Source organism: Rhipicephalus microplus, chromosome 3 (assembly GCF_043290135.1).
Source record: "Rhipicephalus microplus isolate Deutch F79 chromosome 3, USDA_Rmic, whole genome shotgun sequence".
Lineage (NCBI taxonomy): Eukaryota > Metazoa > Arthropoda > Arachnida > Ixodida > Ixodidae > Rhipicephalus > Rhipicephalus microplus.
In genome coordinates this window covers 110,368,119-110,379,033 of record NC_134702.1, presented here as the reverse complement: position 1 = coordinate 110,379,033, position 10,915 = coordinate 110,368,119, and the positions used below count along the sequence as shown (strand labels likewise).

Sequence of the window (10,915 nt, the reverse complement as noted above, 5' to 3'; positions counted from 1 at the left end):
TCTCCCCACCTATCACAAAGTGCTGTTTTCTGCCGAGACTGTTGCACATTACTTTAGTTTTGTGCATATTAATTTTTGACCTACTCAACTTTCCTGCTTTTCATGCCCGCTTCAGTATTAATGAGATCTAGTTTGTTCCCCGAGATGATGCAAACTCATCAAGGCAATGTCATCAGCCAATTACAGGTTACGAAGGAACTCTCCATTAACTCTGATCCCAAACTCTTGCCAATCTAAGGCGACGCAGACCTGCAAGCGTGCGGTGAGTAGCATTGGAGAAATCGTGTCTCCCTGCCTTACACCCTTCATTATTGAGATTCTATAGCTTTATGTATGAAAAACAATGATGACTGGGGATCCACTGTAGATTTCTTCAAGTATGTTTATGTAGGGTTCTTCCATGGCCTGATTCCGTAGTGTCTGCATCACTGCTCATGTTTAGATTGAGTCAAACGTCTTTCTATAATCTATGAAGGATATGCGAATATGGAGGTTGGTTGTATTCAGCGGATTTCTATATAACCTGATTGATAGTATGAAAATTGTTTATTGTGAAGTAGCTTGTACTACATCCTGCTTTGTCTTTTGGTTGAGTGAACTCTAATGTCGCCCTAATTCAATTAGCTAATATTTTTGTAAATAGCTTGCAGAGAACAAACAGTAAGCTGATCGGCCTGTAACTTTTCAAGTCCTTGACGTCTCCTTCATGTAGATTAAGGTGATGTTGGCATTCTTCCAAGATTCTGGTATAGGCCCTTCAAAAGACACTTTGTATATAAGGTTGCCAGTTTTTCTAACACTATCTCTCCACCATCTTTCAGGTCTGTTGTTACTTTACCCTGACCTGCGGCTTTGCCTCTTTGCATTCCTTCTAGGGCTTTCGTTACTACTTACTTGCCTGTGTACCCCTTACCAGTACTGGTCAGGAGAAATTGCTGGTACTGTGCTCTACAGGCTTACTCTGAAATTCCTGGCAATCGCAGGCTTTGAGAACATTCACCCAACGTTACTAGATACCAGTAACGTTGAATTCACTATTGTATCCCTTTCAAAGCAGCGCTACATGTTATGTCATTTGCACGGCATGTCAGCGTCCCATCTTTCAGAATTTAACTCGGGCTTGGAAACAATCAAAGGAACGCGCAAAACAGAAGCAGCTGAACCACGAAGAGATGCACATTACTATATTATAAAGATGTGCCGAGCAACGCTGCTTCTGCGGATGCGCGAAGAGCGCGCAATCCTCCGGCATACCGTAATCATGCAGCTTGATCAGACTACAGTTGAGCAGAGTTGTGCATTCGCAACTTTGACAGATGGCGGCGGCGAAGTGCGGCAGCCGTCGTAAGTGTCGTTTGGGGGATGCCCGCTCCCATGTCCTCGTTGCCCGGGCTTGACAAGCTTGCTCTGTTCGGTCGGCATCACTTTTTTTAGTCCTCGGAGATATTTCGCGAGTTTTTCTCCACCTTGTAGTGAACCACCGAAGCCACAAAAGTACTGAGAGTCGTAGTGGCAATTATTTGTTGCGTTATTTTCTCAAAAAAAGACAAAATGGGCTGCGTGCTACAATGCACATGCCGTGCAGTCAAAGTCGAGGTAAGCCTGCACACATTTCCAAGTGACAATCCAGTTACAAAGGAGTGGATACTGAAACTACGAATTGGAAAGCCAGTCACAAAGACGATGAAGGTCTGCAGTGCGTACTTTGTACCGGAAGATTTCTTCTGGGGTACAGCAGGTAAGTGAATATTTCGCATTCACATGCATCATAAGTTTCGCGGGGACAGTTTGCTTTGGCAGGACCAAAATCGGTGTTCAGTGTACGAGCATCCATAAGTGATCAGCGTAGACGTTCGCTACCAGCTCTAATGAAAGCAAAGATCGCGTAGTTTTACGAGCCACAAAAATAAATAGCTGCACGCAGCCCAGAGGGTGCCAATAAGTTTCGGACATTTCGCATGCCTTTATTATGCTTGGGAATATATATGCGCTAGCCACTGGTGTACCCAGTGGCTAGCGCATATATATGCGGCAGGTGCAGCTACAAACGGTCTAATAAAGTGAATTCTGCCTACACGTTGATTCAGCAAACCGATCAAGAGAGCTGTTTGGTTTCTACCACCGTGCCCTTGATCTTGGACCCGCAAAGGCTGCGCCCGCATGAGGATTTCTGGTGGCTATCGGCAGCACATCCTTATGTTTGACATCATTCTTGTGCATGACCTATTGTAGGTAGTTCAAGTACCTACGCGTGTACAGAGGGATTCCACCTCAATATTAGATCGTGTGTTTCTGAACCGCAATTTCTCCGAATATACAGCAGAGGTAGGACAAGGTCTTTCTGATCATAGCTATGTCTTCACTTCCTTTCCTTTTGTTCCACTAACTGGCCATAAAAACCCGGTATTTCGCTGTTTTAAAGACTTTTCCAGGGCTAATGATGCAGACATAATTGAACACCTAGAAACATGTCTTGCGAATTTCGATGAGGTAAATGTTAGTGTGCTTTGGACACGATTCAAACAAATGTGTCATTTTTGTTTAGATAATTTTGTGCCTTCCAAGCACAAAACAGTTAACAAACAAGCACCATGGATAAATCGCAACATCATTCATATGAAGTGCAAAGTTAAGCGACTGAAAAAAAGGCGGGCAACGGCTGATTTGATGCATGATGCACACAACAGTCTCGCTCAAACTGTCCGCAGCTCTAGGGAGTATTACTTTAAAACCTCATTACCTAACTTCATTGTAAATGACCCAGTAAATTCTGGAGTTTTATCAGTGAAAAGAAAAGACCTGTATCCCAAATATCAATTGATGGAACCAACGTCACCGATCAGAGAGACATTGCCCGGCATTTTAACCAATATTTCCAGAGTGTGTTCAACACTTCTGATTTCAACTGTATATCTAATGCTACAGCCTTTCTTTATACTGAAGCACTGTTTTTTTCTTATCCAGGCGTGGTGTCTATGTTGCTAAATTTAAAAACTAAGGCATCCTGTGGTCCAATAACATACCAAACGTATTTCTATGACGATATGCTTTATCTCTAGCAAAGTTTTTGGTTATTATTTTTCGCTGTTCTTTGTTGTCTTCCTAGCTGCCCAGTGACTGGAGGACAGCCCGCAATGTACCCATCTTTAAAAAGGGGGACCGCTTAGCACTAGGAAATTACCGTCCAATCTCACTAACTTCACAATGTTGTAAAATTATTGAACACATCATAGCTACTAGTATAAACAAGTATATTGAAGAACGCTCTATATTAACCATGTATCAACATGGTTTTCGGAAAGAATTATCCACCGTAACTCAACTCGTTGCACTGTTTCACTCTTTTGCATTAAACATCAATAGACACGGTAGGACAGATATGCTCTTCTTAGATTTCAGCAAAGCCTTCGATAAAGTTCCCCATAGTAAACTCATTTCCAAACTTAGAACAATAGGTATGCCCGAAATATTCATTTGTTGGATTTCTATGTATTTAAATAATCGGGAATAGTGCGTTGATGTAGGGGGCCAATATTCAGACTGTCTTCCGGTCACATCGGGCGTACCACAGGGCAGTGTGTTAGGCCCTTTGCTTTTTCTATTGTATGTCAATGATATTGTTGATATTATTCACCCTAGTGTGGAAATAAGATTGTTTGTAGATGATTGTGTTTTGTTCAAAAAAATATGTTACACTAACGATTTCAACGATCTGAGCACTAGTCTTTGCAATATATATGAATGGTGCAACAAATGGAGAATGTGTCTCAACGCGAACAAATTTATGTGCCTTCCAGTGACTCGCCAAAAGAATCCACAATCGTATACATACATATTAGTGTCTTCACAACTGCAACAAGTAAACTCCTACAAATACCTTGGTGTGACACTCACTTCCAACTTATCTTGGAATCTCCATATTGATGATGTTTGTTCATCTGCCTTTCGTAAACTATGTCTTCTTAAACATAAACTTCAAAGTGCTCCCTTGAATGTTAAACTACTTTGTTACACAGCCCTTGTGCAGCCAAAACTAGAGTATGCGAGCATAGTATGGGATCCTTGTACAAAATGTAATATATATGCTCTTGAGCGTATTCAAAGAAAAGCTGTTAAATTTATATTCAACAAGTACTCCAAGTTAGACTCGCCCTCAGATTTAATACTAGTCAACAATATTCCCTTACTGCAGATGCGAAGACAAAAAGCTAGATTAGAATTCCTTGATCAACTTTTGAACAAAAAAATAGCTCTAGACCCATTCCCGTATTTGACACCCCTTAGTAGCCGGCCCACCCGACACCACCACCCAAAGGCCTTGATCCCATATTTTGCTCGCACAGACCTACTGAAGTATTCGTACTTGCCAAAAATCATATGTGAATGGAACTGTCTTACTAATACATGTGATGAATGAACTAACCTACCAAACAACCTTCTTCGCCCTTTATTGTTTTGTTTCGCAATTATTTTATTTGTATGTGTATTACCACGCTGCTTGGACCTCGAGTCTGCAGTATTGAATAAATAAATAAAATAACCTGCGCAGATCATCAGCTCGTGGTATCGGATTCCCGGATAAAAGGCGCTGGAAGTTCTCCCTGCCAGCCAGTTTAGCAGCAGCAAGTGCGGCTACGAATGGCCTACTAAAGTGCTTTCTGCCTGCAGGTGCGACTCTCACCTTCTTTCTACATTATTTTTTTTTATGCCGCTACTGCTGCTGCTTCTGGAGTTTTGTACAACTTCGTGATGCCTACGTGCGCGGAACTTGCAAAACGTTTAGAAGTGTTAGAAAATGTGCTGCAGGATAAAACTGGTTTGATTGTTGAGGATGTTGTTTCTCCCGTTAAATCTCGGATTGATGCTGACCATGACCAGCCAATAGAAAAGTTGAAAAAAGAAATCGACGAAATGAAAATTGGTATGAATTTCTTCAGTGAAACAGTAGAAAAGCTCAAAGTAGAACAGAAGGATTTGTTAGCTGAAAACAAGAACTTGAATGCTCTAAACTCTGAATTAGAAAAAAGAATTGCTGAGATGGAACAATATTTCCGTAAGAATAATGTAGAAATCAAAGGAGTTCCATTCACTCAGGGTGAAAGTTGCCTAGCAATTCTTAAGAGCATCGGTAACAAAACTCAATGCCCTCTTTCTGACTTTGACGTTGACATAGTTCATCGCGTACCTTCAAACTCGAATACAAAAAATCTAATATCACGCTTTTGTTCCGGATCAAAGAAAGCTTAATTGGTAAGCAAGGCACGGAAAACACGGCTGCAGACATGTGATCTTGTTTTTTCAGGAAATGATGTGTGGCCCATATATGTAAATGATCACCTGACCCAACAGAACATGAAAACTTTCGCGATGGCCCTTTGCCTGAAAAAAGAAAGAAAAATGGCAATTTTTGTGGACGGATGATTGTCAGATCAAGGGCCACAAAACAACTGACAGCTGCGTATACCGAATTCGAGACGAAGCCGACCTAAGCGTATTCTCGAACTAAGCTAATCTCATATTCTGACGTTACCATGCCTTACATTGATACTGATAACCGTCATTCTTTATCATCTCGGACCTATAATTCGATAATTAATTTTAATGCGCGCAGCCTCCGCAATCATTTCGATGATTTTCATGCCCGTTTTTGGAGTTTATACTTTCCGTTTCCGATAATCTGTGTTTCAGAGACTTGGCTTACCGACTCTGATAAAAATTTGTTTTGCTTTCCGAACTGCAACGCAGAGTACAACCACCGTGCATTCTCGTGCCACAGGGGTGCCGTGATATTCTTATTTAACAATGTTAGCTACAAACGTAGAACAGACTTGGTTCTTGATGTACCCGATTGTGAAGCTGTTTGGATAGAATGTGGTAGTCCAGATTTCAGTAGCAACTCACGCAAAATAGTATTCGTTTGCATATACCGTTCACCCAGCTTTTCCATGGCTAACTTTTGCTCTGCTCTTGACACCTTGCTTCATTCACTTACGCAAGAAAACAAAAATATAGTCATCATGGGTGCCATCAACATCAATATTTTGGATGAGTCAAGCTCCAGTCATTACAAAAACACCTTTCTTGTTTATGATCTCGACTCCCTTTTAAATAAACCCACTCGCAGTGTGGGTAACACTTCTGGCACTTTAATTGATCATGCCTTAACGAATATTCTGACCCCTCCTGAGGCTTTCATCATTCCTGCCACTATTACAGACCACTTTCCTGTAGCACTTCGCTTTCATCGCGTGGCTACTCCTACAAATACTTGTTTCTCCAAATCAATCTTTGACACGAAAAAGTTTACTGGTTCAATAGGTGCAATAAACTGGTCCCACGTTACCTCTTGCACTGACCCTGAGACAGCTTATAAAGAATTCTCTACCCTTATATCTGGTGCTATAACTTCTTCGACCTCAACTGTTTTGTGCCGAAAAAAGCACACATCACCCCAGAACCCTTGATAAACACCGGGACTCCTCACCTGTTTACGAAAAAAGACAATCTATACAAAAAATCTAAGAAAAAACCTTATAATATGGCTTTGAGGGTACGTTACAAAAACTACAGCAATACATTAAACCTCATAATAAAAAAAAGCGAAACAAAATTACTCTGAAAATTTAATAATACAAGCTGGCAAGAACAAGGGAAAGCAGTGGCGTATACTTGACTTCTTTTTAAACAAAAATAAACCTACAGCTTGTATCACTGATATATGTCATGACGGAAAGACCTTTCAAACTTCCAATGCCATTGCTAATGCTTTCAGCCAGTACTTTTCCAGTATCAGCGCTAAATCTAGCCAATCATGTCTCAAGGACAAAAGGCATCCATTGCAACCTTTTTAACTTTTTCCAACCTGCCCTGCTGAAGTCCAGAACACTATTCTAAGTTCGAAAACAACTAGCGCTGGACTTGACAACATATTTGCCAGTTACATGAAGGACATTGTTGATGTCATCGCCCCTATTTTTGCCCGTATTGTTAACTTAATCTTTAGGCACTCTATCTTCTCTTGCAAACTAAAAAAAAAGCAAGATAGTGCCTGTTCACAAGAAAGGTGATAAGTCACTCATAAACAATTAGAGGCCCATCGCTATTATTCCTTTTTTTAGTAAGGTTGTTGAAAAATTATATTCCATCCGCCTTACAAAATACCTCGAAATATTTCAGCTCTTGTCGGCCCATCAATTTGGGTTTCGTCAAGGGCTTTCCACTAACCAAGCACTAGTTGCTCTTACTGATAATATCAGAAACACAATTGATGACGGAAAAATCCTTAGATTAGTCTTCATTGACTTCAGTCAAGTCTTTGATTCTATTTATTATGTCATTTTTTTAAACAAGCTATCTTCCTATGGTATAACTGGTCCACCATGAGATTTCATTTCTAGTTACTTACTGAATCGTACACAAGATGTATCCATTTCAGGCGTACTCTCAGGCTCCAAAACTATCAATATAGGGGTCCCACAAGGATCAATATTAGGTCCTCTTCTGTTTCTTGTGTACATAAATGACCTGACAGACTGTTTATCCCCTCCCACAGAATTCTTGCTTTACACAGACAACACCACCATATTTAGTGCTCACGATTCCATTCCTGCCCTCACCTCCCAGCTAAACAGCGATCTTGAGAGCGTCATTAATTGGTGCCTGAACAACAAGCTTGTTGTTAATCCCTATAAGACACAATTTATTATTTTCAGTTCTAGGTCAAAAAGCGAGATAATGCACTCCGGTGTATGTCAATAACCATGAAATATTTCCTTCTAAAAAATGCACATTTCTCGGTGTAGAACTTGATTGTTTTTTGAACTTCAACCATCATATTGAGTTAATAAAAAGAAAAACCGCCTATGGTATCCGTGTTCTCCTCAGGGCCCGCCAATTTTTTGCACTTCCTACACTATCTGCTCTCTATTTTGCCTTCCTTCATAGTCATTTCAACTACTGTATTGAATCTTGGGGAGTCACGTATGAAACTTATGTGAACCCATTAGTGCATATTCAAAAACAGGCTCTCCACATTATAACGCACAGTGATTATCAAGCCCATTCAGCTCCACTATTTTCTTCACTAAATATTCTTCCTACTTCAAAACATGATCGTCTTTATCTTAGCTGTAATTGCCTACCGCCTGGTACATGATCCAGATCTTTTATGTATTGTAGGCAATAGAATTACTACTTCCTCTAGTAATACATGTTTCTCCTTTCAAAACAATATCTTATTGCCCAAGGTGCACACTAATTAGAGACTAAAAACATTGAGCTTCTCCGCCATCAAGGTATGGAACACTCTGCCTTTAGAGACTAAAACCTCTCCCTCATTACATGCGTTTAAACATTTAGTTCGCCTTTATGTGAATCCTTCTTTAAACTTCGGACTTATGCGTAGTTACTGTCATTACCTTTTTTTTTTGTCATACATTTTCATGTTTTTTATCCCTTTCTATTAGTTAATTTTTCTTCTTAAATATTTGTTAGTATTTATTCCTAGCGATTGCTTCGTTTGCACTGTATTAGCTTCACTTTTTTTATACCCTTTTCTGTGTACTTCAATGTCGAATATTCTCTATGTTATTGCATATCATAATGCCTCTTTTATTATTTTGTATGCATAATTATGATTCTTTTACACGATCCTGCTCCTGTTTTTATTTTTTATTTGTGTATTTTATAACAAGAGGTCCCATTGCAATGTTTACACTAAGAGACCTCTTTCTGTGTACCTCTCCCTATATGTAACTCCCCACCTAATTACGCTCAGTAAACTGAAACTGAAACCCAGAAGCTGTGAGAGTTAATCTCTACCCCTTTTCTCCCCCGAAATTTTTCTACTTTTGTGCATACAAACATAACTTTCCATGCATACAAATGCACGCATCCAAGTACGGAAGGGCAGGTACCATGATTGCTCCTAAATATATACAAATATGCCTGATTGCTTTTCAGTAATACCCCAGAATTAGAAAAAACATGATTAGTGTGGTTGTTTCTAGCCATTTATTAGCTAAGTAGATGTGAGCATGTTTCTTGGTATTCTTTCTTTTTATTCATTACAGCTTCCTGTCTCTGGTTATTGCCTTCAATTTTTTCTGAAAATGTGAATGCTAAAGTCACTTTGAATATATTCGTTGGAAGTTTGTGAATTGAAATAAGGAAATATCAGCAGAACTGCTTAAAGAGCAGTAAAAGAAAGCTACTCGTATATTCATTTTTTATTTTGATTGCATGCAGTGTGTGCCTTTAAGTGACAGCATAGAAATTATTTGACAAAGACTGTGATCTCTTATATTTAAGCGCAACAAATTTGGAAACCAGCTCGGAGACAGCTGAAGAAGACTTCAGTACCATGAAAGTGCCTGCCTGTGCGCATCCTTGATAATGAAGACCCAGTAAGACACCAGGCATCAGCTGAACGGGCCTTGAGAGCAGTGTCAAGAGAAGCAGCAAGTAAGCCACGTTTCACTGAATATGCAATTCACAAACTGCCATGAAATAGTTATACAGTAATAGTCACTTAAAGTCTATGTTTTATGGTGTTCATCACACACTGAGCACACCCAAACACATTTTAATACTTTGTCACAAGATGTAGCTTGGCATCTCTAGTGGTAAAACTTTTTGTCTAAGACTCTAATTTAACACTAAATTCGAATTCAGCAATCTTCGAAGGCATTGTCATTACTTGATATCAAATTATAGACAAACACCAATCTTGTTCTTTCTGTTCTTATAACTGCAGAGATATACAATTACGAATTACGGGCTAAGAAGGGCTTTTATAGTGTTTCTATATTGCCTATAATGCCTATTTTCAAAGTAGGTGCCTATATGAGCCCTGTTTAATCGCACATTTTGATTTTAAGTTCGATTTCAGGCAATTTTTATATTATTGACCTTACAGTGACTGCTGAGAACTATAGAGGGTTTAGTCACTGTACAATTGCAACAGAATCGAAAGTTGGGCTAGTTGGATATGCATGGTATAACTATCATTTAAAGCGCACGAAAAACAGACATAAAGAGAGGACAAGCGCTTTCTCGCAACTAAATTGTTTATTAGAAAGGGCGGAATATATATACAGGCAACTGAAAAACACGACTCATGCATGTGCAGCGCTTGTCCTCTCTTTATGTCTGTTTTTCGTGCGCTTTAAATGATAGTTATACTGTACAATTGGTATTAGTACTATGCAAGTTCAGCAAGTTAGAGCTGATATCAGTTTTAGTTTTGCTTGGTCGCTTTGCTAGCACATTTAGGACAGTGTATACATGAAAACTAGGACCGGGAGAGTAATATGTGGCCAGTGCGCATAGGTGCAGCTACTTACAGTATAAATAAGGGTATTCAGGAAAGTGTCCAGTTGTCAGAAGGTTCTCACATTTTTCAGCCTTTGAAACAGTGAACCTTAGGCTCCGTGCATTTGCATTTGTAAAAGTGTGTGTTGCATACCCCAGCCTGCCATATGGGGGTTATGCATCAAAGGTGATCGAATGTTGAATGTGCAGTCTTAAACTGTGGTACAGCCAAGCGGAGCAGCGAGTTGCAGTGCGGTACAACAGCTATGCAAGCTGTTCAACAAGAGGAACGTTACCAATCACACACCGCAGCAAAAATGTCCAAGTACCATGATGCTGGTGAATTAAAATAGTTTAAAATGAGAGGTCATACCTAATTCGAAACGAACTTGTGTAAATTTTTTCACGCAGCTTTACTGGTTGTGCAATTTCACAGAGTGTGATAGCTGCTGATTTTTTTCTATCACTGTACATGTAGACGTGTTATAGTGCAGCAGCCTAATCTTGCCACTCATGCATTTGTCACCTTCACACAAGAAATTCAGTTCGCTACACTATGGGGAAGTGACTAGTGCTAGCAGAGCCTGAGCGTTGGTCAAGCCAC

At 39.8% G+C, this 10,915-nt stretch overlaps 1 long non-coding RNA gene across 1 annotated transcript; it reads left to right on the top strand.

Annotated features, from left to right (window-relative positions):
• Window positions 1-1,330: 1,330 nt before the first annotated feature.
• On the top strand, window positions 1,331-9,458 carry LOC142803877 (uncharacterized). The gene is made up of 3 exons (XR_012894345.1): window positions 1,331-1,738; window positions 4,550-4,668; window positions 9,310-9,458. It is a non-coding gene; the product is annotated as an uncharacterized LOC142803877 (long non-coding RNA).
• The last annotated feature ends 1,457 nt before the right edge of the window (window positions 9,459-10,915 follow it).